Here is an 8,717-nt window from a genome sequence, read left to right on the forward strand (position 1 = left end):
CATTCAGAAACTGTCTACAGTTTTCCAAATTGAACTGAAACACCATTGTGCCTACCACCCACAGTCAGCAGGGTTGGTGGAGCATACAACGGCATTCTAAAAGGCAAGTTGAGAAAACTCATGGCCGAGACACATCAGTCTTGGATTACCTGTCTACCTCTAGCCCTCCTTTCCATGCGGACAACTCCCACCTCAAAAGGAGTCACCCCATTTGAGTTATTATACGGGAGACCTTATTACGTCCTGCAGTGGCAAAACTTGTTGCCTGCGGAACGTGAGGGGGGTGAGTAGATAGCAGATTACATGAGAAAAATGCTGACCAATACTAACAGCTGTTTATTTTTCAGGTTCAAGAGACGACAAAATCACGGAAATCAGACCAGGTGACTGGGTCTGGGTCAAGATCATTAAACGCAAGAACCGGGCATCTCCCAAATGGGAGGGCCCCTACCAGGTGTTGATCGCAACTCCAACAGCAGTTCAGATTAAAGAAAGGTCCGCATGGATCCACCTAACGCATTGTAAAATTGTAAAACATTTTAAGTTAGATAAAAACTTGAATCCCCCTGGGGAACAAACAGACAGCAGTAACCATGAAGGACAATAATGAGAATAAGAGAAAATGGTTCTATTGCAATATTTTATTGTTTATAACTATTGTGATTGTAATATTTCTGTTTTGGCCATTTCTGTTTTTTAATGAAGCTAGCCATTCAAAAAGAGACAAACACACCAACTGGCATCCAAACTTTAATACATATCAAGCGATTAAATATGCATATGCATCCTCAATGAATGTCTCAAATTGTTGGGTATGTACTGCAATACCTACTGTACATAGTGGCTTAATGTTAGGGACAGCCCCTCTGGGAACAAATGCTACTTGGAATAATTTGTTGTTTGAAACCACAGAAGTACTACTGAGAGACAAGGTGGCGCTGCCTCTTCTGGGGCGCCAAAAGCGGAACAGTGTGTTTTCAAAAGATTGGAAAAGTTAAGGTGGGGCTGAGCCAATGTAATTTGACAATAGTTCATAATTGTACCCTAGAAGGGCAGTGTGAGACCAAGTTTGGAGCTATAAAAAAAGACATCAATGTAAATGATACTAGTTTTGTTGAAAAAATGCTGTATGTATATGGCCTGTTATTTAAGGGGCTAAAGCCAAATGGGAGTTATGAATTTCCAACCAATATCACCCTCAAAACGAATGATTGTTATTTTATTTGTGGTAGAAAAGCATATAAATGGTTACCATATGGCTGGTCAGGAAGTTGTTTTTTGGGATATCTGATACCAGCTATCAGACATGTGAATGCATTACCTCAAGGTAAAATCTGAAATGCACGTTCTCTTAATAAACCTATTAATCCCGTAGGTAACATTGATGCGTCATGGATTTATCACCATGACTTGGCACACGTTAGCAGCAAAGGACTCTCACATATGGACCTAGGTGATGATGTAATTGCTTGGGCTGGTATTTTGCCAGCGTATGGGACAGTAAAATCCATCTGGGAACTGAGAAAACTGTCAAAACTGTTAGAGACTCTGAGTAATGCGACATTTTCAGCGCTAGAATTGGTGACAGATGAATTAACGGCGATGAGAACAGTAGTGTTGCAGAACCGTATGGCGCTCGATTTCACCCTAGCGGTGAAGGGAGGTACTTGCGCTCTCATACACGAGGAGTGCTGCTCGTTTATTCCTGACAACGAGCATGAGATCCAGAGCCATCTTGAAATAATTCAACAAGTTTCTGAACTGACTAAACCTGGTCCAAACCCCTTGACTGACTTTTTCCAAAACCTGTTTGGAAACTGGGGTTCTGTGTTAATGAATATCTTAATTGCTGTATGTGTTGGTGCAGTCATATTTTAGCTGCTTGGCTGCTGTTGCATACCATGTATCAAAATGATAATATCGAAGGTTATCTCTGCCAATGCTACAAAAGCATATTTTTCTGATTATGAGAAGGTATAAAACGTATCTGGGATTGTGTAAAATAAACAGTATACAAAATGTTGTAAGGGAAATGTGGAAAAATACTGAAGTTCAACATATTTTGTATTCTGTATATAAAGGGTTAAGCAGAAAAATGTTCACTGCGTACAAACTGAAATGTTCTGGAATGTGTTGATCACTGAGGAATGCAGAAGTTAATCTTAAACTGCTGATAAGAAAGTTAATGTTGCAAGAATAACTGTGGTACTAGCTGGTAAAAACAAGTAATCAAACTATCACTTTCTGATGAATGTTCTGTGTGCTACGTGTGTGTACGTGCAGAAGGGTCTATAAAAGCAGAACTCAAAGTACAAATAGCCAGACTGCTGGCATACTACTATCATGTAGCAGGTCTCCATGCATGTAAAATAAAGCTGTTTTACTTGCTTACAAGAACTTGGTGTGATTCTTCCAGAATATGTTAGAAGAGTAAAATCTTTCGACACCCACCAGGGGCAGCAATATCCTAGACCTGGTCATTACCAACATGGGAAACCGGTGTTCCACACCAGAGGTCAATTCCTCATTGGTCAGATCTGACCACAAGCTAATCAGCCTAGACATCCACATCCCACCCCCACCCCCAATTAGGAAAACCATCGTAAAAAAACTTCTCCAAAGCCAACTTCACACTTCTTAAGACAGAAGTGCCAAACTTCATGACACCCATGCAGACGGAGAATAGAGGTATGACTGCTGAATCCTACACAAATGCACTTTATAAGCACTTACACGAGTGCATGGATCATGCTATCCCTAATAGAACCAAGATGTTATCTTCCAAAAAAAGGAAGCCAATCTGGTGGGCCTCTGCCATAAACAAACTCTACAACAGAAGAAAGAAACTGTTGCAAGAAAGAGTAAAATCCCATGTCTGGAGGAACTCCCTGGTCAACCTCAGTAAGAAGCTGAGATCCTTCATAAAATCTTCCAAAGCTAGTTACGAAAACAAAATTGCCACTGACTCTAAAGACAACCACAAAGCATTCTATAACTATGTCAAGAATCTCAATGGGAACACTCAGATCTGCTCTGAGTTACAGCACAATGGCACTAAATATACAGAACCAACTGATATTGCCAACATCCCAGCAAATAGGTTCAGTGCTAACTTTACCCCCTTCTCAACCCCTAGAGGGCCCATCTCTATACCGGAAGAATGCAAAATTCCTATAAGCACGGCTGCACAGGTAAAAAACACACTCTCCAAAGCCAAGAACATAGCATCCATGGGACCTGACAATATCCCAGGCTGCGTTCTACACGAACTACAGAATGAACTGGCACCCTACCTAAGTACCATGTTCAATCATAGCCTCACCTCAGGCTTTGTACCCACTGAATGGTGCACCACGACGGTTATCCCACTCCACAAAGGGGGAGCCACGACAGACCCCGGGAACTACCGCCCCATTAGCCTGATGAGCCTGGTCTGCAAGGCCATGGAATGTATCATCGTGGAACTCATAAACAAAGACATTGTTAATCTCCAAACTCTGGACCCTACCCAGTTTGGATTTATAAAAGGCAGATCATGTCTCCTAAACCTGATTGACTTCTTTGAAGCAGTCACCAAAGTCATAGATGAGGGTAAAATGGTTCACACAGCTTATCTAGATCTCGCCAAGGCTTTCAACACCATCCCCACTCTGGAATTATAGATAAGCTCACTAAATTAGGTATAAATCCCTATGTCACAAGATGGGTTGCCAACTGGCTCACGGACAGAACCCACACTGTGAAAGTAGCGGATTCCAAATCCGACTTCAGACCAGTGACAAGTGGAGTACCACAGGGTTCAGTCCTAGGTCCTCTCCTGTTTGGTATCTACTTCTCTGAAGTGCAGGCTAACACAGAAGGTCTTTGGCTAACAAAGTTTGCAGATGACTGCCAACTAGGAGCCATAATCGAAACTCCTAACGATGTGGACAAACTACAAAAGGGCCTCACTGAGACAGATCCCTGGTGTCAAAGCCATGGCCTGAAGCGCAATGCCAAAAAGTGTACTGTCATCCCCTTTGGTAAACACTCTGTACCCATGAACTACCACATAGCTGGTAGTCTACTTAATGTCGAAAATGTGACAAGAGACCTTGGGACACAGGTGGACAGTAGTCTCTCTTTTGATAATCACATCGCCACAGTGGTCAGGAAATCCTTCTACGTGGCTCATCTCATCACAGAAGGATTCTCATAAAGAAAAAAGGAGGTCATTATTCCCCTCTACTCATCACTCATTAGACCCATTATAGAGTACAACGCCCCTTTTGGTATGTACCTCACAAGATATCTACAACAACTGGAAAGACCACAGAAATGTCTCACAAAGAGGATTACTGGCCTCAAACAGATGCCCTATGCAGACCGTCTCAAAAAACTACAGCTTTACTCCATCGCATATCGCCTACTCAAGGGCGATCTCTGCCTAACATACAAAGCTATGTCAAACCCAGAGCTGTTGGACATGCTCCACTTAAAGAAGTCCCAATCCCTCCGAGCTACACGCTCTAGGGACCTAAACCTTGTCACCACAATAAACAGAACATGCTGGAGGGATAGATTCCTGTCCCAGAGACTTCCCATACTCTGGAACAGACTACCTATCTATGTCAAACAGATCTCCTTATTAGCACTCTTCAAGAAAACTCTTGATGATTGGATGGGAAATGGGAAATTCAACCCAGGGATCACTTCTGTGGCTCTGCTCGACAGGGGCACAGGAAAATAATTTTCTTGGGTTGCGAAAGCCAGGGTACATTTTTTGGCTAGGCTTATACAGGCCCTAGGGCCAATAGCCTAGTACCTACCTATGAACCTATATATATACATATACATATACATATATATATATATATATATATATATATATATATATATATATATTAGTTATGTATAACCAACTATTGAACTAGGAAGAAACTTTCAAAACTTAATTAAAAAACTTCCGAAACTTAATTAAAAAACTTCTGAACTTACTTTTCTGCACTTGAGAAAAGAAAAGAACAGGAAATAATGGAGTCTGACACCAAGCGGGTACAGTTACTGAGTGCTTTCGTTCATTTATTGGAGTAATTCGAACTTCATCAGAGTAATAGCATTACAAAAGAGAATCATGTTTTATACTTTAGTAGGTCATGCCCATTGTTAATAAGGTGTAAAATGCTGCAAAACTATTGGTGGAAAAATAGCTGATAGGACCAATAGTAACTAATGCACACAGTTAAAACAAGCTGTTAAATGCTGTAAAACTATAGGCGGATGCTAGCTGAAAGGACCAATGGCAAGGCCTGGGTTGGGAGGGTTTTGAATGGCTAAGCTGTCAGGGAAAGTGGGGTGTTTCTGAATGGTTAGTTGTACCATTTCAAAGCGCATTTAACATTTAAGTTTTCGTTAAGGCCTGGGGGAGAGTCGGCCTGTAGAAGCAGCTGCCATTTAAGCTCTTTTAGTTCAAAGAGAGTGCTGTAGTCTCCGTAAAATGGACAGATTTGTTCAACTACCAGGAATAGAACCTTGGTGAAGTTGTTGTAGGCTGTGCTATGCCTGCTGAGAGCGTTGCATCGGTCTCCAGACCTAATGGCTCCTAGGTGCTCCTTTACTCTATCAGATAATTTTCTGATAGTTTTGCCAATGTAGAAGGAGGGGCAATTTGTGCAGTAGGCTGCGTAGATCACCAGGGTTGAGTGGCAGTCATGGTGTTTATTGATTCTAACTGTGTAGTGACTGTGTTGGAAGTTGAAGTGGTCACCTGTGTGTATGTAGGGGCAGACCACGCAATTGCCACAGGGGCGTATGCCTATGGGTCTGTCTGGGGGGTCAGGCATCAGGGGGATAAGGTCATCCCTTTCGAACTCAGTCCTGAGTGTCCTAGTTTTCTTGTAGGAAAACGTGGGTGCCTCACCTAGGATTCTGTGAGTGGTGAGGTCTGACCTAATGATGTTCCAGTTCTTTAATAGGTTGGTACGAAGGGGGACCATGTCACGGCTAATGGGGATGGGAAAACTGCTGGTTCTGTCCGCAGTGGTACCCCTGTTGCTGGGGGTGAATCCATGGGTGAGTATGGGTTGGTGCCTGTCTCCTCTGTGAGCGGCAACTTCCCAAAACACCTCGGTGATGAGCTCTTCAGGGTAGTGCCTTAGAGCGAACATGTGGGCTAGGAATTTACACTCTAGGTAAAAAACATTCTCATCAGAGATAAGTCTTGACATGTGGATGAATTGCCCTCAGAGCACGTTCCTCTTCATGAAGAAGGGGTGCTGGCTCCTGAAATCCAGAAAATTGTTCCTGTAGGTGTCTTTGTGAAAGACGTTGGAACTGAGTGAGCCATTGTTAGGGTTGACAGTGATTTGGGTGTCCAGGAAGGTGATATGCTGGCCTCTGCCTGAGACCTTGAAGCTGAGATAGGGAATGCTGCTTTTAAGGGTGTGCAGGAAGGAGTCCAATTCAGTGTTGGATCTATTCCATACAAAAAAAATGTCATCAATATAACAACGGTACATGCTGACGTGGTGGAAACCTGGCAGGAGGGTTAGCTTTTCTTCTTCCCACGTGCAAAGGACCAAATTATCATATGCGGGGGCCATCTTGGAGCCCATGGCTACTCCTTTTGTCTGTACGTAAATTTCACCATTGCAGTTAAAGAAATTATTTTTCAACACAGCTGTGGTTAAAGATAACAACATTTCAGTTCTGACTGCATTAAACTTAGCATGCTTGTTTAAGAATAACTCTACAGCTTCTAGTCCTTCCCTGTGAGGGATATTATTGTACAGTGCTACGATATCAAGAGTAACAAGGATACTGTCGGTAAAATCACAGTTACAGTTATGCAATAATTTCAGAAAGTCCCAGGAGTCTTTAATGTAGGTGTCCGTGGCTTGCACCAACGGATTGTATACAGAGTCTAGGTATTGAGGTAGTCTTGGTTTTAGTCCTTTTGTTCGATATTATCAGTCTTAGCGGTGGGTCGCTGGGATTTTATTGCACCTTAGGAATGCCGAAGGCTTTTCCTAAGCAAGGTTGGTGCACATAGAGGTAGAGGTATTCATCCAGAGAGAAGAGCTGCATTTCTTCGAGCGTTTTGAGTAGCTTATCAATACTGGAGAAGATGTTGATGGCTTCTTGGAGGGTGACCGCTTGGTAGTACTCTCATTTATTCAGCAGCTCGTTTAATTTGTTGGCATAGGCAGTTTGTTCCATGAGAACAATGCCCATGCCTTTGTCAGCCTTCATGATCCTCAGGCTTCTGTCCGAGCTGAGGTCGTTTAATGCTTTTTTTTCTGCCTCTGTGAGGTTGAACCATTTGTGTTTAGTAGGTTGTTTGAGTAGAGTTCTGATCTCAAACTCATACATTTTGGAGGGCTTGGAGGGTATTATTGACGGCTGGGGTGTACATACTTTTCCTCCTGAGTTTGTTGGCGGTTTGACTCTGGGTGCCCTGAGTTGCCGTAGCGTCCTCCTCCTGGTCATCGTAGATGATTTTAAGGTCAAGTTTCCTCAGGTAGAGCACGTCAGAGGTCCTCGCTCTTTGCGAGGGCAGGAAAGAGAAGCCTTTGCTTAATAGTAGCAGGTGTGCTGGAGTGAGGTATCTGTTTGTGAGACTGAACACAGTATTGTGCAGCTGGTTCTTCCTGAGGGTTAATATCCCCTCATTGAGCACCTGGTGGCCATGGGTCTGCCTACCTGTGCCCACCTGGTGGAGGTCTGCCTCTTCCCTCTGTAGTACCCGCTCCCCCTCTTTTGTCCTCTGTCCCTGTGCTGCTGATTCCAGTTGGGGGGTTACCCTGTTGTGTTGCCCTGCCATAAAAAACGCTGCTGATTGAGGGCAAACACCTGTTCCGCTGGTAAGTTCGAAGGACCAGCTGGTGAGTTCTGAGGACTTGCTCCGTTGGGTGGGGCTTGAGGAGGCGGGGTGGGAGGGTTTGGTCTAGCTGCCATAGGTGGCCTTGGTGGGTCTTGGGTCCCTAATGGCATAGCGACCGTGTCATGCCCAGGTCGAACATCGTTTGTTAGTCCTGTGGTTATGGGGGTAGGCCTGTTCGGTCTCTCGTTCTTGAGCCTGTACCTAATGAAAACTGAAATGTTAAATGCGCTTTGAAATGGTACAACTAACCATTCAAAAGCACACCCCACTTTCCCTGACAGCTTAGCCATTCAAACCCCGCCCAACGCAGGCCTTGCCATTGGTCCTTTCAGCTAGCATCCACCTATAGTTTTACAGCATTTAACAGCTTGTTTTAACTGTGTGCATTAGTTACTATTGGTCCTATCAGCTATTTTTCCACCAATAGTTTTGCAGCATTTTACACCTTATTAACAATGGGCATGACCTACTAAAGTATAAAACATGATTCTCTTTTGTAATGCTATTACTCTAATGAAGTTCGAATTACTCCAATAAACGAATGAAAGCGCTCAGTAACTGTACTCGCTTGGTGTCAGACTCCATTATTTCCTGTTCTTTTCTCAAGTGCAGAAAAGTAAGTTCGGAAGTTTTTTAATTAAGTTTTGAAAGTTTTTTTTAATTAAGTTTTATATATATATATATATATATATATATATATATATATATATATATATATATATACATACATATATACATATACATACATATCTATATATACACATATATATATATATATATATATATATATATATATATATAGGTTCATAGGTTGGTACTAGGCTATCAGCCCTAGGGCCTATACAAGCCTAGCCAT

The 8,717-nt window shown here is 42.7% G+C and overlaps 1 protein-coding gene across 1 annotated transcript in view; it reads right to left on the reverse strand.

Annotated features, from left to right (window-relative positions):
- Window positions 1-8,717, reverse strand: part of LOC122797884 (zinc finger protein OZF-like) — a 235,209-nt gene that overhangs the window by 127,746 nt on the left and 98,746 nt on the right. The gene's annotated exons all lie outside the window — the stretch shown is intronic.

This window comes from Protopterus annectens, chromosome 3.part1, assembly GCF_019279795.1.
Source record: "Protopterus annectens isolate FY-2018-M chromosome 3.part1, PAN1.0, whole genome shotgun sequence".
NCBI classification, from domain to species: Eukaryota; Metazoa; Chordata; order Ceratodontiformes; family Protopteridae; genus Protopterus; species Protopterus annectens.